Below are 25,209 nucleotides of genomic sequence, written 5' to 3' on the forward strand. Positions count from 1 at the left end.
ACTTAACAAAACACTCAGTGATTTCAGCTCTTAATAAGTTTAGCTCTTTTGTGATTTCAGCCTGTAGTAGGGGAGCCTCAGTGCTGGTACACCATTGGCCTAAAGTGAATTCAGCTCAGCAGCCTGTAACTAGACTCCTAATGGAATCAAAATTAGCTCTGATATTCCACAGTGGAAAAAGGAGGAAATACAATTAGCATGCCCTTCCCAGGGACCCCACACCACCAGGTATTAATACCTGTCCCCAGCTTCTCTCAATTCACTGAGCTTTGGAACCCATGTCCCTTGCCTAGCGAGTGCTACTTAGTTGATGGCGAGTCCCTCCATCATAACAAAAGGCCAAGTACAGTTCCACTGTCCTTGATTCACATAATCAGGATAATAACAATTTATTCTTCCTGCCCCAATAACAGAGAAACTGGGGATCCCACAGCAGCCAAAGTGACCACTTGGGCAGCCATGCGCTCATGCTAGGTGGGGTGGGTGTGCCTATGCAAATGAGACCAGCCCCTGAAGTTCTTTTCCACAACTTGCCACAACTCACCACCAGATGTCAGGATGGAGCTCATCCTGACTCTGCTTACATCTTATTTATTAACTTTAACCTGCAAGAGCGACAATATTTTTTAAGAAAACAAATGTACAAGGTTCAATGCTGGTGTAAGCAGATCCAACTCCCACTGAAGACAATGGGAACTTACGCCCACTTATGCCAAGGGTGAATTCAGCCCATATTCATAACCTGGATAATTGTCCAGTCTACATTCTTTTCTTGTTTCTTTTTCTCCATTAATTCTATCAAGACTTAGCAAATCTACTTTCTTGAGAAGCAGATAACATGTTCCTTGAAGCTCTATTGCCTGGCAGTTCCCTCTTGCTGTTCCTCTTCTCCAATCAATAACATTTTATTTGCCCCCAAATGGATGCAACAGTTTGGGAAGACTGTAAAGTCTTCATCACAGGATATATCCTCTCTTTTGCCACCTTTAAAAAGAAATGCAGAGATCATAGAATTCATACCCTTGCAAAGGAAATTAAGTCTATATACAAGGTCTATGTTTGCACCCTCCCCAAAGAAACTCCGAATCCTCATCAACCTAAGATATGAAATCAACAACCTTCTGTCCCACAAGGCTGAGTTTGCTTTATTCTGTTTGAAGCTAACAAAGTAAGATTGTAGCAATAAATTATATACAACACAGTCAGATATTAACAAACAATTTCAATAGCTTTATTCAAAACTATACTTAGCTGAATAGGAAATCAGTAAAGAAGCCCTAAATAGCTGTTTTATTGGATTGTCTCTCCCAGAGATCTGACTGTTCAGATGCACCTCTAGAAATTGCACAACTGCTGCGGGATATAAAAGAAATGAAGGTTTACTGGTGCAGATGGATTCCCTACTGAATTTTACAAAAAGTTCTGGGAAATTTTAACCCCTAGATTATTGAATATGTTCAATGAGGCCAAGGATGAGGAAATGCTCCCACATACTCAAAGAGAAGCTTTAATTTCAGTTATTCCCTAAATCTGGGAAAGACTTGGACTATGTAGTAATTACAGGCCAACATCAAATTAATCATCAGTGACACCAAAATCTTAGCTAAAGCTCTTGCAATGAAAAAGTTTTCTCTCACTTTATATGAAAAATCAGATAAGCTTCCTGCATAACAGAAATGGCTCAGATCATTTGTGTTAACTGATAGATATTATTGCTGCTTTGAGACATTCTAAAGAACCTTTAGCTGTCAGTTCATTAGATACCGAAAAGGCCTTTGACCACATAGACTATGTCTACACTACCACTTATGTCAGCAAAAAAAACAGTTACTCACCTTCTTGTAACTGTTGTTCTTCAAGATGTGTTGTTCATGTCCATTCCAATCTGGTGCGTGCACACACACGTGCATAGTAGCTGGAAGATTTTTCCCATAGCAGCATCTGTTGGGTCGTCCTGGGCGCTCCCTGGAGTAGCACCTTCATGGTGCTCAATATAGAGCCTGGCCAGCCCACCACCCCCTCAGTTCCTTCTTGCTGGCTACTCCGACAGAGGGGTAGGAGGGTGGGTATTAGAATGGACATGAACAACGCATCTCGAAGAACAGTTACCATAAGGTGAGTAACCGTTTTTTCTTCTTCAAGTGCTTGTTCATGTCCATTCCAATCAGGTGACTCACAAGCCCAAGTTCAGGAGGTGGGGTCAGAGTCATCCACTGATTGGAGCACTGCTCTTCCAAAGGCCTCATCGTCTCTGGCCTGCTGGGTAATTACATAGTGTGTGGTGAAAGGATGTATGGAGGACCACGTCTCTGCTCTGCAGATTTCCTGGGTGGGAACCTGCACCAGGAATATCGTTGAAAAGGCCTGAGCCCTGGTAGAGTGTGCAGTGATCGGAGGAGCGGGCACCTTTGCCAGGTTGTAGCACTCACGGATGCAAGACGTGATCCATGACAAAATTCGCTGAGAAGAGACAGGAAGACCTTTCATCCTGTCCACCACTGCCACAAATAACTGGACTGACTTTCGGAAAGGCTTCATTCTCTTGATGTAGAAGACTAGCGCTCTGCAGACATCCAACGAGTGAAGCCTTTGCTCCCTGCCGCTCGAGAGAGGCTTAGGATGGAATACTGGGAGGAAGATGTCCTGGTTGATGTGAAATTCGGAGACAACCTACAGGAGGAAAACTGGGTGGGGTCTGAGCTGAACCTTGTCCTTATAAAAACAACGAGGAGTCTGGTGGCACCACCTGACTCCTCGTTGTTTTTGTGGATACAGACTAACACGGCTACCCCTCTGATACTTGTCCTTATAGAACACAGTGTAAGGGGGCTCTGATGTCAGGGCCTTGAGCTCAGATACCCTTCTGGCTGAGGTTATCGCTACCAGAAACACTACTTTGTAAGACAGATAGAGCAGGGAGCACATTGCCAAAGGTTCAGGGGGTCGTCCCATGAGTCTGGAAAGGCCCAGATTGAGGTCCCAAGCCAGGACTGGCTGTCGGACCTTTGGGTATAGCCTGTCAAGACCTTTAAGGAAACGACTGAGAAAAAAATAGGGTTAGCAAAGACCAAGCAGCCCTTTGCTCCTTGGTGAAAGGCAGAGATGGCAGCCAAATTAAACCTTATTGATAACTTGGACAGCCTCTGCTGCTTGAGATGGAGGAAGGAGATAGTCTAACATTAGTGGCACGAAGGTGAGTGTTGGGGACGAACGGTGCTGCGCCTACCAGATTGAAAATCTCTTCCACTTGGCAAGGTCGGTAGCTCTGGTGGAAGCCTTCCTACTGCCAAGGAGGACTTGTCTAACGAGGTCTGAGCACGAGAGCTCCATTGGGTTCATCCATGGAGCTTCTATGCTGTGAGGTCTTTAAAGTCCTTGAAGTCTTTAAACCACGATTTGAGGACTTCAATAGCTCAGATATAGGTGAGAGGTTGTCATAAATATAAAGGGAAGGGGTAAACCCCTTTAAAATCCCTCCTGGCCAGAGGAAAAATCCTCTCACGTGTAAAGGGTTAAGAAGCTAAAGGTAACCTCGCTGGCACCTGACCAAAATGACCAATGAGGAGACAAGATACTTTCAAAAGCTGGGAGGAGGGAGAGAAACAAAGAGTCTGTGGGTCTGTCTTTATGCTGCCTTTGCCGGGGATAGACCAGGAATGGAGTCTTAGAACTTTTAGTAAGTAATCTAGCTAGGTATGTGTTAGATTATGATTTCTTTAAATGGCTGAGAAAAGAACTGTGCTGAATAGAATAACTATTTCTGTCTGTGTATCTTTTTTGTAACTTAAGGTTTTGCCTAGAGGGGTTCTCTATGTTTTGAATCTAATTACCCTGTAAGGTATCTACTATCCTGATTTTACAGAGGGGATTTCTTTACTTCTATTTACTCCTATTTCTATTAAAAGTCTTCTTGTAAGAAAACTGAATGCTTTTTCATTGTTCTCAGATCCAAGGGTTTGGGTCTGTGGTCACCTATGCAAATTGGTGAGGCTTTTTATCCAACATTTCCCAGGAAAGGGGGGGTGCAAGTGTTGGGAGGATTGTTCATTGTTCTTAAGATCCAAGGGTCTGGGTCTGTAGTCACCTAGGCAAATTGGTGAGGCTTTTTACCAAACCTTGTCCAGGAAGTGGGGTGCAAGGTTTTGGGAAGTATTTGGGGGGAAAGACGTTTCCAAACAGCTCTTCCCCAGTAACCAGTATTTGTTTGGTGGTGGTAGCGGCCAATCCAAGGGCAAAGGGTGGAATATTTTGTACCTTGGGGAAGTTTTGACCTAAGCTGGTAAAGATAAGCTTAGGAGGTTTTTCATGCAGGTCCCCACATCTGTACCCTAGCGTTCAGAGTGGGGGAGGAACCTTGACAGAGGTTTTTCGCAGGAATGCGTGGGTGAGATTCTGTGGCCTGTTTTGTGCAGGAGGTTGGACTAGATGATCATAATGGTCCCATCTGACCTTAATATCTATGAATCTATGAAACTCGAGGTTCAGGTGTTGGAGATGGCTGTGATCCTGAGTTATTAAGTCCGGGAAGAGTGACAAGGTGATTGGGGCTTCAACGGACATTTCCAGGAGTGATGAGTACCAGTGCTGGCAGGGCTAGGATGGAGCTATCAATATCATCAAAGCTTGTTCCCTCCGTATCTTGAAGAGCACCTTGTGAACAAGGGAAATGGGCGGGAACGTGTATAGGAGACGGCCTCCCCATGGGAGGAGGAACGTGTCCATGATGGAGCCCAGGCTGTGGTTCAGGAAAGAGCAAAACTGCTGGCACTTCCTGTTGCGTCGCATGGCGAACAGGTCTATCTGGGGAAAACCCCACTGATGGAAGATTGAGTTTGCCACATCTGGGCGAAGGGACCATTCGAGGCCGTGGAATGACCTGCTGAGGTAGTCCTCCAACTCATTCTGCACTCCCGGGAGGGTACGATGCTTGCAGATGTATTGAGTGCTCTACACAGAAGTCCCACAGCATGGGGGCTTCCTGGCACAGTGGAGAGGAATGTGCACCCCCCCACTCTGTTGATATGGAACAATGCCGTGGTGTTGTCTGTCATAACTGATACACATCTCCCTATTAAGTGGGCTCGGAAAGTCTGGCAAGCCAGAAGCACCGCTCTCAGCTCTCTGACTCTGATGTGAAGAGGGAACTCCACCTGAGACCAGGGCCTTGTGTTCTGAATTCTCCCAAATGTGCTCCCCAGACCAGAGATGAAGAATCCATCACTAGGGAGAGGGAGAGCAGAGGGCTGGTGAAGGGGACACCTGCACATACTACTTGTGGGTCGAACCGCCACAGGAGGGAGTCTAGTACCAGGCGAGGCAGGGTTACCATCTTGTCCAAACTGTCCCGGACTGGCCATTACACTAACGCCAACCACGACTGAAGAGGCTGAAGTCTGAGTCTGGCATGCTGTACTACATAGGTACAAGCCGCCATGTGTCCTAGCAGTCTCAGGCAATTCCTTGCTGTGGTGGTGGGAAACTGCCTGAGACTTCGAATGATGTCATTCAGAGCCTGAAACCTTGCTTCCGGGAGGTATGCCCTGGCCTGTGTCGAATCTAGTACCGCCCCTATGAACTCTATCCACTGAACCGGGGACAGAATCGATTTGTCCATATTGAGAAGAAGGCCCAGTTCATCGAATGTCAATCTGAAAGTCAACTTGTGCCTCCGCTTGAACCCTGGATTGATCCTTGATCAGCCAATCGTTGAGGTACGGGACCACTTGCACCTGTTGCCTGCACAGAAATGCAGTCACGACTGCCATGCACTTGGTGAACACTCGAGGTGCCACCAACAGGCCGAACAGGAGGACTGTGAACTGGTAGTGGTATTTTCTGTGGGACGGAGTTATTACTATGTGAAAGTATGCGTCCCTCAAGTCGAGGGTAGCATACCAATCTCCTGGATCCAATGGAAGAGATGATGGAGGCCAGAGAGATCATGCAGAACTTGAGTTTCTTCACAAACATGTTGAGTTCTCGCAGGTCTAGGACGGGCCTGAGCCTGCCCTTTGCAGACTAACTGCTTAAGACCCAGCTCACGTGATTCCCTACAGAGATCCTTAGCCTGTAAAGAGGACCAGAAAACACCTTGAAACTTAAAGTGACAGCTTGTAATTTTAACATAGTTTTCAATACACCACAGCAAGATTCCCCCAGTATATTCTGGTAGCGTTGACCAATTCTCTGGTAAAGAAACTGCAGATCTTGTGTTCCAAAACAGCCCTATTGGTCATCATTAATGTGACTATTTCACCATTTCAGTTTCTTTGAAAGTTGGCTGCATTTCATTCTAGAACTGTAGCCTTTAACACCAGGCTAGGAAGATGAAACTGTACAGAGTCAGGCACAAAACCAAGAGAGAAAAAATCAAATCAAAAGTTCTGGACAGAAGAATTTGTTTGGGAAAAAAAGCTCTTAATTACCAATGTAGGGGGATGAGATGTGTGCCCGTGGCCCCAGTTTAGGAAAAACACGTAAGTACATGCTTAAATACATTCCTATTCTGGAAAGCATTAAGTGCTTTCCTGAATCAGGGCCAATATATTGAACATTCTTTTTATTTTTATTCTTTACAACTTTGAAATCAGTGCAGCCTGTAATGTGGTGAAATTAAAATGAAACCTGCTCTGATGTATTAAAGTCCAAACCCATATTTGTTGTTCAGGATAATTCAGATGTTGTGGTATTGATAATGAGAGTTGTGAATGATCTATGAAATGACACCATTTCTGTGCAATGCACACAGGGAATACAATATTTGCTTTGCTATTTGCCAAATGTTACACAAATGCTCATCAGCACAAATGCTTCCATAAAAGTCTACAAGTCTCAAAGGCTTTTAAAAAACCAATTTAAAATGCCTCCTCACAGTTAATGTTGTTGTTTTGTTGAAGACTTTATTAACATATTTGAGGAAGGGAGAGCAAACATCCTTCAAAATGCAAAAAATTCTTTAAATATAAGTGAATATTGTTATATTATCCTCTCCTGAGGACTATTAGCAGCTAGTGCAAAAGTATTCTAATATATGGGTAGGGACCAGGAAAGGCAGGGCCTCGTTGGCCTAAAATTGGGGTTAGGGTTCAAAAAGGACTCTGGAATCCCTGCTGATGGTGCCTTGGCCAGAGCTGGGAATCCGAGCCAGAGTATGCTTTCTGGTCCAGATTTTTGTACAAATGTCTTGACCTCTGAGCAACTGTTAGGTGCTACACAGGAAGTAAAGGCTTGATTTTGCTGTCACAGATGACAGTGGCAAAACTCCAATTGACTTCAATGGGAGAAGAAGCATTTCTAAAATAGTTTTCACTCGGGAGTTCTGAGGTAGTTAAACTTTTGCTAAGTAAAAACTTATCAGTATTTAATACACACACACACAGGATTCAAGAAATATACAGTTCAAAATTATTCAATTATATCCCAGCGACACAGTTGTGGAGACAGTTGCGGAGGAGCTGAGGGTGTAGGGCTGCCCGGTGGCCCCATGTTCTGTTCCTTTCCCTGCTGTGGTTCCTGGCAGAGCCCTGAACTACAGGGAGCAGAACCCCCAGCCCCATGCCCTGGCCTTCCACGGAGCCGCGTCTCCTCTGGTTCCCAGCAGCAGCCCCGCTGGAGGACAGGGCTGGGGGCGCTACAGCTGCCAGAGTTGCTGCCAGCACTCAGCTCCTTTCCCTGCAGCCCCTCCCATTGGGGAAAGGAGCAGAACCCCAGCCCTGACCCCTGCCCTTCCATGGAGCTGCGTCTCCTCTGTCTCCCAGCAGCAGCCGTGCCGGAGGACAGGGCTGGGGGTGGAACAGAAGAGCTGCTGGTGTTCTGCTTCTTTCCCCACTGCAGTTCCCGGGAGAGCCCTGAACCACAGGGCTCTCCTGGGAACCACAGCAGTGAAAGGAGCAGAACGTGGGGCCACCGGGCAGCCCCACAGCGGCAGCTCCTCTGGCATGCCTACTGTTCTGCCCCCAGCCCTGTCCTCCAGCGGGGCTTGCTGCTGTACAGACGTAGGAGACCCTGGATGGAAGGGCTGGGGTGGTGGAGCTGCGCCAGAGGAGCTGCGGGCATGGGGCCTCCTGGTGGCCCCACATTCTGCTCCTTTCACCACTGTGGTTCCAAAGTCACTGCAGGAGGACAGAGCCTCCCCACCAAGTAAGGGTGGTGGATCATGGGGAGGGGACAGGGAGGAGTCATGTGGAGGGTCCCATGAAGAGGTCACGTGCCCCCCATACTGGTAAGAAATGGATTCCACTTGCACCACTGGGGACAGTCCCTGGATAGGTAGGTTGAGTCCTTGGAGGGCAGGGCAGTTGATGGGGGATGCTGGGGGGCAGTCCCTGGGAGGTGGACTGGATTCTGGAGGGGCAGTCCCTGGAGTGCTGAGGAGGCATATGTTCCAACCCAGTGTTGTGGGGGTGGGGTCTGGATGATGGGGAGATAGTCCCAAGGTATTTGGGTGAGGGAGAGCATTCCCTGGCTGGGGGGGCAGCCTGGGGAGGGGCTGGGGGAAGTTCCTGGGTGGGGGAACTGGATGCATGGGGGGGCAGTCTCTAGCTGGGGGCAGCGGGAGCTCTGCACTAGGCAGGGCTCTTCACCTTTGCAGGCAGGCTCCACAGTCGAGCTCTCTGGGCGCTTAGCCCCGCAGCGCAGAAGTCAGGATGGGAATACATCATGCCATGCCATCTATGGCATACATACAGTAAAATTTATTACTTTTAACAGTTAATGTTGACTTATTTTGCTAATTTAAAATGCTCTCGATAGATATTTGCCCACGTTGAAAGGTTATTTATTTATTTGAATCCTATTGCTCTCACGTAACAAATACCAAACCTTTTTTTGTGTGTGTAGATGTACGGGTAGTATATCTATTGTGTGGCGCAAACAACACAGAGAGAGCTGCATATGCGGCCCACAATGGTAAACAGGTCAAGAACCAGTGCTCTAGGCAGAGCCATCCCTAGGGTATGGTGAATTGGGGCAACCTCTCCAGGCCCCGTGCTTTGGGGGGCCCTGTGGGCTGGTGCGCATGGGTGGCACAGTGGCACTGCAGCCTCCCCAGGGAAGGCCGGTGGCATGGTCCCAGCCCCCTGGAGCCCAGCAGCACCGCTGAGGCAGGGCCTGGGGGGGGTGGAGGCAGAGTGTGGGCGGAGCCACGCCTGCTGTTTGGGGAGGTACTGCCTCCCTCAGCCTCCCCTACCTGCCGCCCGGAGCAGTTTGTACTGGAAGTGACGGGTTGGTTCCAGAAGTGATGGATTCGTCACTTCTGCCCCGGGCTCCGCAGCCCCCTAGGGACGGCCCTGGCTCTAGGCCATCTGACCAGGATCTTCCAGAAGCAGGGTATGACAGCATTAGGACTGGCAGAGCAATTCAAAGATGCAGATTAGGCCTTTTGTTGTTGTACTCCATGAAACTCTGATCATTTTAAATGAACAAATCAAATTGACAGTCTAATATTAATGCAGTTAAAATATATTTTAAAGCAAACCAATACAATTTTTATATTTTAAGACTATTTTAGTTCTCCCATTTAAAAAAAGAAATTTTAATACAACAACACATTAGAATAACTTTAAAGGTATAGGTTTCAGAGTGGTAGCCGCATTAGTCTGTATCAGCAAAAACAACAAGGAGTTTTTTTAAAGGTACAAAGTAAGGTGAAAAACAAAGAAGTTAATAGTTGAAAATACCATGCTGTCTTTAACACACCCCATTTTGCCTACCTATTTGTGGCAGTTTACAAGAAGCTTGCTTCTGGTCTTAGTTACGCTGAAGTGTAAACCCTGTGTAACTCTACTGAAGTCATGGAGTTACTCTGGATTTTCACTGTTGTGGCTGAAGTCACTATCTAGTATACATGTCAAAGATCTTTCCATCCTTAGCCCTGAGGTTACTCTAAGCTGTGCCAAGAGAACTAATTTTCCTCAAAGCAGAGAGAAATTTAATTATTACTTCTAAAATGCCATACATTGTTTAGAATAAACACCAGAAAAACCAATCAATACAAAAATGAGGAAACCTTAAGCCTACAAGAGTTTAATACCCTTATTTTAAATGATCTCTGCATTAAATCTGTTTGATCAATTATAAAAAAATTACAGAAGATCATCCAAAGACTGAAAACTTTGAACCACAACTTGGAAAAAGTTCACAAATTGTATCAAATTCTATCCTGTATTATTTAGTAATTTGGCTGTCTCATTTTTTAAAATTCATTTTCTTAAAGAAGCTGAAACTCATAAGCAGAATTAATCTATGAAGGTCTTATTTTGCATTAAATGTGATCTGATAAGACAATCTAGACAATGAAAGCTGCCAGCTTGCCAGATCTCCACCTGCCTTACTTATCCTAGGCAAAAAGCGAAGACTAAAAACAAACATTTGATCTCCCTCATCCCAGAGAATAATCTCAGTTAAAAATCACAACATTTGAAAAACGATTCAGGATTTAGCAGTACAAAACACTTAAGACTATGAAATGCACACAAGCTCCATGAACCGAGATCCAACAACAGTCAGCTCTGAAAGTCTTCAAGTTTCAGAGTAGCAGCCGTGTTAGTCTGTATCCGCAAAAAGAAAAGGAGTATTTGTGGCACCTTAGAGACTAACAAATTTATTTGAGCGTAAGCTTTCGTGAGCTACAGCTCACTTCATCGGATGCATGCGGTAGAAAATACAGTGGGGAGATTTTATATACACAGAGAACATGAAACAATGGGTGTTACCATACACACTGTAAGGAGAGTGATCACTTAAGGTGAGCTATTACCAGCAGGAGAGCAGGGGGGAAAAAACCTTTTGTAGTGATAATCAAGGTGGGCCATTTCCAGCAGTTGACAAGAACGTGTGAGGAACAGTGTGTGGGGGGGAAATAAACATGGGGAAATAGTTTTACTTTGTGTAATGACATATCCACTCCCAGTCTTTATTCAAGCCTAAGTTAATTGTGTCCAGTTTGCAAATTAATTCCAATTCAGCAGTTTCTCGTTGGAGTCTGTTTTTGAAGGTTTTTTTGTTGAAGAATTGACACTTTTAGGTCTGTAATTGAGTGACCAAAGAGACTGAAGTGTTCTCCGACTGGTTTTTGAATGTTATAATTCTTGACATCTGATTTGTGTCCACTTATTCTTTTACGTAGAGACTGTCCAGTTTGGCCAATGTACATGACACACTGGTAGATGTGCAGGTGAACGAGCCTCTGATAGTGTGGCCAGTCGGAGACCTTTAATCCCTCCTACTCAATCAAAGGAAAGAGACGTGCGTCTGTCACTTAGATAAAGTCTTGAAACACATCTTCACTTTCCCGCTCAAATCCCACCACCTATCCAGTTTATTCTCACAGACACTTTTCTCTTGGCTTCACCATTATTTAATTTATTTCTCCACCAATGTTGGGCTCATTGGAGTCACTGCCCTGCAGGTCATCTTGATAAAACCACAATCACTAATCATCATCCTCCAAGTCTCCCAACTAAGTGTTTTTGGTTTGACAAACAAAACAGAGACTGAATTAAGTTTCTGATTAAAAAAAAATCTACCCTAAAGTAAGAACATATGTCTGGGGCCTCCCAGGTCATCAAGTCCAGTCCCCTGCTATTGCAGGCAACCCCAGTATATAACCCAGTTCATAAACTTAACAAACTTCATCTTAAAAGTAGTTTAGGTTATTTGCCTTACTTCTGTTGGGAGGCTGTCTCAGAGTCTCACCCCTTGGAGGGTTAGAAATCTAATTTCCAGCCTAAATATATTCATGGCCAATTTGTACTCATTTGTTCTTACACTAACACTGTCCTTTAGCTGAAATAGCTCTTCTTCCTCTCTGGTTTACCCCCGATGTGTTTACAAAGAGCAATCATATCCCCTCTCAGTATTTGGGGTTTTTTTTGCTGGGCTAAAACAAGCCAAGCTCTTTGAGTCTCCTCTCCTAAGGTAGATTCCTCATTCTTCTGATCATCCTCATAGCCCTTCTCTGTATCTTTTTCAGTTTGAATTCATCTTTCTTGAACATGGGTGATGAGAATTGTACATAATATTTCAGATGAGGTCTTACCAATGCCTTGTACAATGGCATTAATATGTCTCTATCTCTATTGGAAATACCTCACCTGATACATTGTAGGATTGCATTTTCATTTTTCTTGGCCATATAACATTGGTGGCTCAGTCATTCTGCAACTGATTAATACAACCAAGTCTTTCTCCTCCTCTATCATTTCCAACAGATGAGCACTCATTTTATAACAGAAATTCTTATTAGTCCCTGACTGCATGACTTTGTACTTTATATTGTTACATTTCATTCTATTTTTATTACTCCAGGCCTCAAAGTCACCCAGTTCTTCCTCTATAATATTCTAATCCTCGTTTGTATTGATAATGCCTTCCAACTTTGTCTCATTAGCAACTTTCGACAGCCCATTCCTACTTTTGGTCCCAAGATCATTAATGAAAGTATTAAATAAGACTGGTCTCAAGACAAATCCTTGAGGAACTCCACTAGTAACCTCCCTCAAGCTCAATATGTCTCCTTTCAGCACAACCTGTTGGCATCTCCCTTTTAGACAGTTCCCTATCCATCTACCAATTCTTGTACTAATCCCCATCTTTTCCAATTTAATAATTTTCCATGTGTTGCTGTGTCAAATGCTTTACTAAAGTTCAGATATATTGCATCTACTGATTTCCCTTGTCTAAAAAAATCAGTTATCTTATCAAAGATAGATATCAATTAAGTCTCGCATAATCTACTTTTGGTAAACACATGTGACATTTTATTCCATTTATCTTCATTTGACTATTTTTTCCTTCAAAATTTGTTCTGAATAGCATGCAAGGTTTTAGATCAGATTAACAGGCCTGTAAATGCCCAAAACATTTTTTCCCTTTTCTTAAATAAAGGTACTACATTTGCTATTCTCCACTCATACTGTACTTTCCTCAATTTGATAGATTTATTAATAATCTTTGTTACTGGATTGGCTATTTCATGTGCCAATTCTTCCAGTATTTTGGGATGGAGATGATCAGTTCTCCCTGACTGGAGATCATTAAGCTCTTTGAGTTTTGCTTCCACCTCAGATGTGGAAATTTAAGGTTTTATACATTCATTCCCATTCACCAACCTGCCTTTGCCCCCATGTTATACATCGCCCTTATTGAAAAGTGAGGCAAGGTATTCATTTATGTTTTGGACCATACTTTGATTATCCTTCCTCTCTACTCCCCAACCTCACTGCATAGTGGCCCCACTTCTTTTCTTGTTCTCTTTTGGTTTAGATGACTAAAGAACGTTAATATCTATTCTTTTTCCACTTTCAGTATATAAAGGTTATTCAGAGTCAGTTTAACATTAAATAAAATAAACCTATTCATTTTCAGATAAGATAATGAGGTATCAAACTTCAATTTATTGAAATAATTGCAGATTGTATGAGGCCTTTGAATTCTGAAGTAAAACATATACAAAAGGAATCTTTATTTTATAATGGTCACACATCTAGCATCTCAGCATAAGAGCACATACAAAATTATTGATCCATCTACTACTTCTTTTATATGTTATCACTGTCCCTAATTTATCCACATCATCTGAAATCACAGGTATAACATACACCAAAACTGGAGTGGGAGAAACTCCATTTCTCTTCTTAGATTAGAAGTAAATATTTACATTTTCTTTAACTCCTATTCCCTGTTAATGTCTTCTACAAACCACTCACCTTGAGGAAAGGTTTTGCTTAGTTTCCTGAATTCCTCTTAAGCAGATAAAAGTTTCCACCATATATCTTCCTGTTGTCAAGAAGAAACAAGAATGTATTAAGCATGTAAGACTTACATTCTTTTCCACATCTTCTAAACAAAGGTTATATTCAAAGAGAAAAAAAGTTTCAGTCCAGTTATCTCCAGAGGGTCAGAAAATTCTCTCATGGTATCACCTTCTCTATTTCCCTCATAAGCAATTCCTCTTCACGTTGGCTAAGCTCTTACTCCAGACAGCGTGTTATTTTCATGTGGGGTGTGTATATGTGGGGAAAGGAGAGAGGGAGGAGAGTGTATTTGTTTAGATGTGAAATTAACTAATGTGATTTTATGAGATCTCATGGGAAAGGCTGTAGCCCGAGTAAGCAAAGAGTTGGGAAGGTTCCTAGCAGAGTATTACTTTAAAATATTATTCTATCCATGCACAAATGAGAGTGTGTCTTTGATAGAAAAACACTGTTTGCACTGAATCTGAATAAAGTGGGTAGGAAATACAAAGGCAAAATCTGTTTTACAAACTCTTCTCTGCATCTAGTGGACTCTCCCTGTCTGTACTGCAAACACTTTGACTGTAAATACTTCCATATATGAATATTTTATTCCATCTCCTTCTACTTGTGCATTAGTCCAAATAGTACAGTATGCCAAGTCTGAAAAGGATATTGAAATAATAAGATTCAAGTTAGAGAAAAAAATATCATGGTAATTGAAAAAAAAGTGTAGCTTTTGTAGTATTGAAGGGTTGCAGCCCACTTTCAATTATATATTTTTGATGTTCAGTTACTAGCCTAGGGTACAGGGCACTAGACTGAGACTCAGGTGAGCTGGGCTCCATTCCCACTTCTGCCACTGGCCTCGCGATGTAACCATGGGCAGGTCACTTCTCATCCTGTGCCTCAATTATTCCCATCCTTAAAATGGGGGTAATGATATTGACCTCTTTGGTAAACAACTTTGAGAGCTAAAGATGAAAAATGCTATATCAGAGCTATAAAGTATTATTATTACAACCCCCCAAATCACTGAATTTCTTATTTTAAGAAAAAAGCTTTGTGGCAAATAAATTAAAAGCAAATGTTATAAAACTCAGATTAATCAGATGAAATGAGTAAAGAGTGTGTGGCAGTGAAAAGGAGTTTCTATTGCTCATGAAGTCTCTCCAGTTCTCCAGAGTTTGACTGCAGATGCTAAATAAGACTGGAGAGCGAACTGATCCTTGTGGAGATTTACAAGTAATGGGTCTCATGGTGGAGTACAGTTTCCTTTAATCAAGAATGTTGAATGCTGTGTCCAGGAATGGTAAATTTTACTTGAGTTTCCTTTCTTTTTAAAAAAAATATTTTTTTCATATAAAATATAAGCATATAACAAGACACAACATAAGTTCGTATACAAAATGGAAATAGTTTAAGAGAAATAGAAAGTTCTTCAAACAAAGTTCATTCACATTTAAAACAAAGCAAATAAAGAATCAAAAACTGTCCCCCATGTGGGTTATCCCTTTGTAGAAAACGGAAAAAACGCAGTGAGTCTGATATCACAGAGATTCCACCTTATTGTTCTATCCAATATTGTTGTGGGAATTGCCTTCAATCCCACAGAACTGGCACAGAGATTCCACCCAAAATACAGTGTCCTGACATTGCAGGGATCTGGTCCATCCACACAACTTCCAGCCTCCTCACTGAACTCTGCTTACCCCTTGGGTAAGAAAGAAGGCTGCTGTACCATAGGGAAACCCTCATAAGTCAAGGTTGGCATAGTAAGCATTAACTTACAAGGGGATTCCTCGCCCATTTTAAAGGCTGGGGAATGATTTGCAAAAGCATTTAGAGCATGACTTCACTGCATCTGGGAGTAAGTCTACTAGCCCCAGGTCCACAGACTTATGGTAGCAGGGCTCATGCTAGCGCACTAAAAATGGCTATAGACATGATGCTGCTGCTCAGCTTCAGAGCCCATGCTCCAGCCAAAGACATAACATCAAAGCACCATCTACACAGCTATTTTTAGCACGCGAGCAGGACCACTACACCACCAGAAATCTGTGTGCCCAAGCTGGGAGGTTCACTCCCAGAAGAAGTATAGATATACCCTATGTGATTTGCAGGGATTTGTAATTATACAGAAACTAGAATAGCTTTCATAATCTATTATACTGTGTGTTTCCTTTAAGGGGAAAATTCAAGCCATTTTTCAGTCCACATAATAGTGGAGTCTAATTGTATAAAGTAGTTAATTGGCATCTTTGTCAAAATAAAGAGCTAGTATAAAGGGTTCTCATTTCCTTTTATCAGAGAATGAAATAAGAAATTGCACTGATGTAAAATCCAAACTCTTAAATGGATAGTTGGTATTACAGAATAACTGGAAATGACTTTCATTGTAAGTACATACTGAAACCATTCTGTTATACACAGTAATCTTCAGCTAAATGGTCTAATGCACATTTCAAACAGCAGGAAAATTTGCTACCATCTACCTAAGTAGAAGTGCCATTTTTCTCCTCTCGGTTGTCTAACTAAACAATTTCAGAGTGGAGGACACTACAATCTTTTGGTGATCTTCCAGAGAACACCATCCTAGCCACTATGGATGTTGAAGCTCTCTACACAAACATTCCACACAAAGATGGACTACAAGCCATCAGGAATAGCATCCCCGATACCATTACGGCAAACCTGGCGGCTGAACTTTGTGACTTTGTCTCCAGTCTGAAATAGTTGTGGGTGAGGAAATATTATAATTATATATATACACACGTACACACACACACATATACATATGCATACACACACACACACGCCAGATCCTACTCCCATTCAAGTCAAGAGACTGCAAAAGGAATTAAAAATTTCAGAAAATAATCCATATAAAATTATGCTACAAAATGATCTACTTCTTTCCAGAGGAAAATCTCATTACTGTACAACTCTTATACAAAATGAATCAATCATGGAGTAATTGTGATGACAGTCTATGTGGGAGCTGTGCCTCTTTGCCGCACTTAACATCCAAGAATGAAATGCACTAGGTGAGAAAAAAAGACAATGAAAAGGATAACTGTGCTTTTCTAAAAGAATCAGAGAAGAAAGATGGACAAGAGTGATGATCAGATTATATAGTCATGAGGTCGCTTGCCTCCTCAGTGCATGATTGTTCTAACATTCAAATCAAGAAATACAGATTTTTCTTTTACATAAGTAACTACATTTATTGTTAGACAGCTACACACAAGTTTTAACATTTAAGAAAAAAAATGTCCTCCATGCCACCAAATAATTGGGTTTAGTGTTATTAATTAAAGAATAAGTTAATTGCTTTTGCCAAATATAAGATGTTTCCTTTTATCAAATGATTTTTTTTAAGTTACACTCCTGTAAAATTCATTATATTTTAAATACAGGATAAAAGGAATGCTCTTTATGGAATTACAGTAAATGACTAGTATAAGTACACATTGCAACCATTTGGTTACACAAAGGAATCTCCCGCTCTTTAATGGACTAATGCATGCCAAAATGTAATGGGGTAATTTGCTCAACACCTACTTAAGAAGATGACTCTAGGGTGCCCGAATCTTCCCTTCTCAGGAGTCTGACAAAGCAATATATTGCAAAACATGAAAGCATCTGAGACACTTTGATAGATACTGTTAAGATGAAGCCAGTGCATAATTGGACTCTGCTAAAAGAAATGCCTCCAACCGCCTCTTGGAAAACATTCCTAAAAATTATTATCAAAACCAACAAACAAAATGGAAGATATCTAGGATTTGTTTTAGCATTCATATTACCCTCTTTTCTGATGATATCCAGAACTTTACTATTTTTAACCTATGGAACCAGAAGAATGTGACCTGTTGAGCTATAAGGCCTGTTCTTGTTTCTGAAATTTGTTATGTTCTTAACATTAAAAATATCTGTACTTGGTCAGCTACAATCATTTTCCAACAAAGCTGTGTGAAGTCCTGAGCTACTAGTATTTAAAACTAACGTTTTTAGCCTCACCAATGTTGAGTCCATTTGAATTTCTGGTGAGTTGAAGGCTCCATTACATTTCAACAGGAGACCATTCATGGGAACTATTTACTGGAGTTTGAATCTATGACAAATCTCTCTCTCTCTCTCTCTGTGTATACATGTATGTGTATATACATACATATACATACACTCACAGATAGATACACACACACTATAAATACACATTATGCACATGTGCATGCATACACATATACAGGTACCTTTACCCTTGTTCTTCTAATTAAATAGCTTACTAACTGGACTATACTGATGATGGGGAAACTTCCAAAGATTTAGAGTTCAGGCACAGATAAGCATCTAAGAATTGAATGCTTATCTGAATGATCCTTTAAAAAAAAAAAAAACAGCCCCACCACCATAAGTCATGTGACTTTTCCTCACTAGTATCCACGCATTATGATTCCCTTCTATCTAATATCAGGTCTTCTTGAAATGATTGGGTGGCCCTGTGATTTTCTATTCCCCTTTAACATCTGGTCTCAAAAAGCAAGGTCCTCCAAAGGTTTTCAGGGTCCACTCATCAATACTGGGCTGCAGCACGCAACTGGTAGGAGTGCTGTCCTGCCATCAGAGAAATGACTGGTAGGTCTGTAAGTCTCCTTGTAGGATTTTTGAGGCCTCTCCCCCTTTTCTCAGTGTTTGGGGACAGTGAGATGCCATCCTTCCTCCTCTCAGGTGATCAAGGACTTTAGAATTAATCACTGCATTTCATGGAACACTTTAAGATGCAAGAGGCCAAGAACAGTAAAACGCTTCTATGATCTCTAGCTCCAGAAAGTGGAGTAAGCAAGCTGCCTTCTCTGCAAATATCATGACATGGGGATTTGGCCTTATTCTATGGCCTCAAGAAAACCAAGCTCAATGTGAGGGACAGGTACTTAGCACATGGAAACATTCATAATGCCCTTCTCTCTCCTCATGTTTATCAGCTAAATTTTAATAGTACTGTATTCATCTGAATATCAAATAACTAAGAATATTAAATAGCACTGAGCTGAAGAGGAACTAAAAACTGAACAGTGGAAAATAATAAATAATAAAATCACAGCTATTATTTTACCTTTACTGCATGATGTTAATTATTCTTCACTTACCTTTTCTGGACCTGGAAGAAAATAAAGATCACATCAGTGGTACTCTGAAACCACTCAGAGACAGAGAATCCAAGCATTTATAAAGCACTTATCACCAAGGTATCCAAGGGCCTCTCACAAAGAAATCTGACACAGTGTTGTAGAAGTGATTGAGGACTCTTGCCAAGGCTTTACCTGGATTAGACAGACAGGAGATCCCTTGGTAATTTGCACACTCTAATCTGTCACCCTTTGTATGATATAGAGGGAAGAGAATTGCATCTTTGATCTCAGATTCCTAAATGGATGCAAACAACTATTGAAGACTGTGCATAAGTGCTGTTTAGCCACAATTATTATTATTAAATAATGTATTATGTGCTTATTGTTATGCTTTAGGTGATTATGGTGAGCTGAAGCAATGAGCTGAGGATTGATTGAGATTAAATCTGCCCTCTTGATGGAAGATGATGTTCTGCCATGGATGAGGTGGACTACCGCTCTAAGCCAGTACTGAGAATCCTCTTTCTAAGGTACTTGTCTGATGTGTCTTGCTCACATGTTTAGGGTCAAACTAATCACCAGATTAAGGATAGGAAAGGAATTTTACCCCAGATGGGATTGGCAGGGACCTTGGGAGTTTTCTCATTCCTCTGCAGCACGGACTGCCTGCTAGGATAATCTGGGTATATTTCATCTAATCCATTCCCTTCCATTTCAGGAGCCTCAGGCATTGGTGGCAACTCAGCAAATAGTTTAGACTCCTGAGAATTGAAATGCTTTAGTCTAAACCACATTACTGGGCTCAATAGGATAACTGGGTGAAAGTTAATGGCCTGTTATATACTAGAAGTCAGACTAGATGATAGAATGGTTTCTTCTGGCCCTAAATTCTATTAAACTAAATTATTTATCATCAAACTTTGCAACCTTGAGGTCTGATAGATACCCAGTTGTTTCTAGTTGACCAAAGAGCAGCAGTGACAAAGCCTGTGTTTTCCACCTCATTTAAGGTAGGGATGTTGATTGCTACTGTTATTCATGCCCTTGTTACTTCGTGTTAATACAGAATTTAACACCCTGTTGGATGAGTGGAGTATCTCGTCTTGAGTCCATGATGCCAGCGCTCTGTTATATTCAATACACTGGGCAAGAACTGAGCAAAAGACTAAGGGACTGATCCAGCATTGAAGGCAACAGCAGAAAACAAAACTGACAATATCCTCCTTCTGTTTACTGTTTCCAAGTCTGAGCTCTCCCTCCTGCTAGTTGCCTCCAACCACCACCGTAACCTCTTGACCCTATGCTTTTCCTAACTCCTATTACCTCATTTAAAATATTTCCTTTTTTTCCTAGGAATTCATGAAACCTCTGAATGAATATAGGGACAGATGAGTCACACTGCTACCCCTAAGATCATCAGAGTCACATGGATACACATGGCCCCTTCCTGAAGGGTTCACATTATAGCAGAACCAGCAACTCAAATCTAAATAAATAAATAAATAAATAAAAGCAAGGGATCATAAATTTTACCTCAAATTAGAATGTAACAGGTAAAGTTTTTTTAAAAAGCAGCAAGCAACTTGTGCTTTAATAGAAAGAAACTCAAGAAATTTCAAAAGTTGCATTAATGGGTGAGACTAATTCCTTTAACTACAGCATTTCATTCCCTTCCAGCTTCTCTTCAAGTACTTTGTGGTTTCTTCTCTATGCTTTTAATTTAGTTTTTTCTAACAATCTACTGAACAGTCTCATTCCTGTAGAACTTCTCTTCAACAGCATCATATCCAAATGCGTCACTGCTAACACTAGTCCCTTCTGATCCTGACTGGACCATCAACTTGTCAGTTGGTCAACCTAAGTACTAGGGGTCCCAGTTTCTCTTCTGTCCCTTCAAGAGTTTTTTACAGCAAAACAGATAAAGCTGCTGGTGAATTGAATGCAATTAATTCTTTAGCCTGGTTAAAATGTGCTTTGCATAACACCACCAGGTTCATGGTGACAAGTTGAGTTTATGTCACTGTTGCAACCCTGGGGCTGGCCAGAGACCACTTCAGCCACTGGTGAAACTTAGAGCAGCCTAAGGCAAGCTACCAGTTGTATCTGGCTGCCTACGGCCCAAAAAGGCTGCTATGGGCAGCTGAGGATCCATGAAGTGCAGAGAAGTTGTATCCATGCTCTCTCTTCCCTGGTTATATGAAACAAACAAACAAAAAACCCACTAAGGGACTAAATTTACAGTCTAAACAAACCTAGACAACTCTTGAAAAAACATGAGGTAAGAACTATGACTCAAAGAGAAATAGGAAGTTCTAACTCTTGCCAGACAGTGAGAAGAAAGAGAGAGGGGGGGAGAGAGCTGAGAGCATGCGCACCACTCCAACAGCACCACTAGCAAAAGTTTCCGACGTGAGTGTACCGAGTACACATACACCTATCGCGGAACGTACAGGTGCAAAATCACTCAAAAGAGAGCCAAATAAACTAGTACCCACATCAGCTTGTATCATACAACGCAGAAGGAGGGAAGTCAACTGAAAGGATATCAATGCACCAAAATTTTAATTGCTGCTTTTCTGATTGGATGGAAAGGATTAAACACATACCAAGCAGGAATGGCACTAAATTGAAAGATTATCTTCCCTTTGTTCAGTACTATAAATGTATAGAAAACAAAACAGAAAATGAAATGAGAATACTTAGTATTTGCATTTATGATCCAGGGGGCTCAACCCACCTCCCAATTGCAGAGTCCCTCCCATCCCAATGCCCCAAACATCCTTCCCAGTTGCAAATACTCTTTCATCCAAAGACCAGTTTTCCAAAAGGCCTTCCAAACTGCAGTCTTTCCCTAGCCCCCTACCCCATGAACAATGCACCAAACTTACTTCATCACCTGCTTCTGACCTGTATAGTCCTTCCTGCCCTAAGCAGAGTCCTCTGATGTCTTTTGCCATGCACATCCTTACTTTAGATTTCCTCCCATTCCACTCACAGTCCCACAAACCTCCTCCCCAGCTGGCTTCTGGCTGCAAATTTGCTAAGCAATGCCAGAAGCTGGGAATGGGCGACAGGGGATGGATCACTTGATGATTATCTGTTCTGTTCATTCCCTCAGGGGCACCTGGCACTGTCAGAAGACAGGATACTGGGCTAGACGGACCTTTGGTCTGACCCAGTATGCGGGTTCTTATGTTAAGCATTACCACTCAGCAGTATCTGAGACACTGCATTTATTTCCTGCTGTAAATATGTATGGTAAATGATGGCCTTGTTATGGTGAACTGAGAATGCTCAGCACGTTGCAGAATCAGAACAAGAGAATCCCGCCCTGTAGCACAGCCTGACCTCGAGAGCCACCTGTATCCAACAAACTCACGACATGCTCCAAGACTAAGGCATTTTCTGAATGTGACAAATTGATCTGGCCTTAACTTCTATGGACATTCTCATGAATAACACCACTCTCTACTAATTCCTCTTTTCATTCACCAAGTGGAGATTCTTGGACAAATTCTCACATGGGATAAAGCCATTTTGCACCTCACTGCCAGCACTATCTGATCCCATAGATCCACTCCAACATCATCCCCAGCAAAGGGGATCCTCAGGTGGCAGAAAATGAGTGCAGAGGATCTTATGCTGCTCCTCCTTCCTGCTGCCAGTACAGCTGGGGAAAGAAAACAACTAAGCAAGTGATGATTTCCATATCCAACTAAGAAATATGTCCTTCCTGTGATTTTTGTTTCCTCACCTCTCCTGCCCTCCTCTTTATTATTCTCATCCACCTGTTTTGTCTTGTCTTTTAGAGTTTAAGCTCTTTGGGGCAGAGCCTGTCATTTACTATATGTTTGTATGGCGCCTAGCACAATAAGTCCCAACCTGGCTAAGGCCTCTAGGCACTTCTGCAATACAAATGTGGAAAAAAGCAGTGTGGTTGGAATGTCCCTGAACCACATCAGTCACTAGCTGTAGTTTTCACTCACTTGGGGGTACTGGCAGCTGACCTAATTTAGAGCAGCCCATAAAATGCCTTGACTGTGCAAAGAGGGACAGACCTGCACATGGTGGCAGCAGGATCAGGGCAGTCACATGTGGCTTTGTGCAACTTTGCAACTTATCCATTGGCCTTAAGTGATGCACAGGAGGTTGTGCAGACTCTAGGTCCTGGGGTGAATTTCACACAACGAAAGGAAGATACAGCAGATACAACCCACAATTTAATTGAACTCAGCTAATAGTCTGGTCCCATATAACAATATATATTCATATTCAATGTTACTTGAACTTTGCAACTCATAATTAACCTTTTTCCCCATACATCACTGCTGTTTAATTATTCAGTGGAAGTTCTGCCCATAATAGCTCTCTGATCTTTAAAACAGAAGAACGCATTATTACTGGTCACTGGGGAAGGACAGAGCAAAGCCAGAGACCTCAACATAAAGCATTTCTTATCTTAAAAAGAAGCTGTAACTCACTTCTGAACACTCTAACCTGTGGTTCCTGTAGTAAGGATTAAGATCCTCCTCTTTCTCCAATGTGCTCTGGAGAAAGAGTGCCACAGATATCATACTCCTTTTTGCAAGCTTGTCAGTCAAACTGAAGCCAACCCTTTTCTTTGTCACCCAGCTGGTCTCTGGGCACCTGTGTGATACTCCTTGCAAGTTTCTCTGCAATTCACTTTTCAGTACCATTATGATGGGATCACTGGTATGTAAGGGGTTAAAGCAACCCTGGGGAGGCTGTGCAGGAGGCAGCCCATAAGGAAAAGGCTTGTAGTGCCAGTCAATTAGGGGAAGGTTTATTGTAGGAGCCAATCAGGGCCAGACTGGCCCATCTAAGAAGGGCTTGCTGAGCAAAGCAGAGGAAGTCACTCCCTAGAATTTGAAGGGAGGAGGACTAGCTGCTTAGAGGGCTGGAGCACCATGGACAGGGCAGAGCAGAGCTGGGCCAGGTCAGCAGAGTCCAGGCTGCCAGCTGCCAGACTGAGGCCCTGATACAAGGGCAGAGGAGAGGTGCTGGGGCTCTGGGGAAGTGGCCCAGGGAAGGAGACAGCAGAATTGGAGGAGAGGCAGCATGTGGCTGCCAGCTATAGGGTATCTGGGCCCAGGTCTCCCACTGACTTAGCCTCCACTTGCCACTGAGGGGAGTGGTCAGTGTATGGATTGCAGTTTGCCACCAGGACAAGTGGCTAGAACCTGGACTGCAGTTTGCCACTGAGGCAAATAGTTGGACTGAGGACTGTTGGTCCCCTGGAAGGGGGGAAACAGCTGAGTGGGGCACAGCCAGAGGACTGTGTCCAAAAGAGGACGACGTGATCCGGGAAGCGACATGGATCCTGGAGGTGGAGACAGAAGTGACGATAGGCAAGACACCACCTGAGGAGGGTGCACTGGCAACCCTGAACTAATTCCCAGGACAGCCAATAAGAGGCACCAGGGATTCAGGTGTGAACTAGAGAAAGCTGATAGAACCCAGTAGTAACAAGAAGTCAACCATCTTTTATCCTGCTTCTTCTGTACTGGTCTTTACTCCAGGTAGTGGACACAACTAAAACAAAGGGGATCAAGAAAAGTGACTACAGAAATAGCAAGCCAGCAAACAGCTAGAACAATATATGAGTTTGCAATAATCAGGTAACCCTTGCCCATTTGTACATGGCTGACAAAACATTAGGGAAAATAAAATCAATTGGAAAAGTAGTTCAAATGAGCAATTGTCCCAGTCATCAAATCTGAAGAGAGATTTTATAGATTTAAGGTAAAATTTTCAAAAGCTCCTATGTCCCAATTTCAAAAATACCTACGCTCCCATGTCTCACTAAAAGTCATTGATATTTAGACTCCTAAGTCATGTAGGTGCTTTTAAACATACCCACCTTCAACTTCTGTATCATCTTCTTACAGAATTTATTTTCCTTTAGGGACAAGTGGCGGCATCTTACACATTCATATCAGTGCCCTGAAAAGTGGCACATTTTCTCCTGCTTTACCTCACACTGCCCTAGAGAAGCGGAAGTAAATGTTCAGATATGCATGAATCTACTTAGGTACCTAAATCTATGTTTTGACACTTCAATAAAAGTAGTCCCATTTTCAGAGGAACTGAGCAATCAAAGTTTCCAATTCAGTCCTTCTGAAAATCAGGCCACTACTATTTTGGCACATAAAATGAATATAGATGCCTACGTTTAGGCAGCTATGTTTAAAAACCTTGGCCTGAGTGTGCTTCCTCACCAACACTTCCATCCCCTACCAGAAAGGAAAATGAGTGACTGGTATTGGAAATTCTTGCATCTGGTTTTATGTATATATGACTGAATTTTATTTCCTCCCAAAATA

The 25,209-nt window shown here is 42.4% G+C and overlaps 1 long non-coding RNA gene across 1 annotated transcript in view; it reads right to left on the bottom strand.

Moving 5' to 3' along the window:
* Nucleotides 1–25,209, bottom strand: part of LOC311515405 — a 76,933-nt gene that overhangs the window by 15,370 nt on the left and 36,354 nt on the right. The window contains exon 2 of the long non-coding RNA XR_014710128.1: nt 13,707–13,776. This is a non-coding gene — a long non-coding RNA (uncharacterized lncRNA). The remainder of the gene's footprint in view (nt 1–13,706; nt 13,777–25,209) is intronic.

Source organism: Lepidochelys olivacea (assembly GCF_965140295.1).
Source record: "Lepidochelys olivacea isolate rLepOli2 genome assembly, chromosome: 2".
In the NCBI taxonomy this organism is placed as follows: Eukaryota; Metazoa; Chordata; order Testudines; family Cheloniidae; genus Lepidochelys; species Lepidochelys olivacea.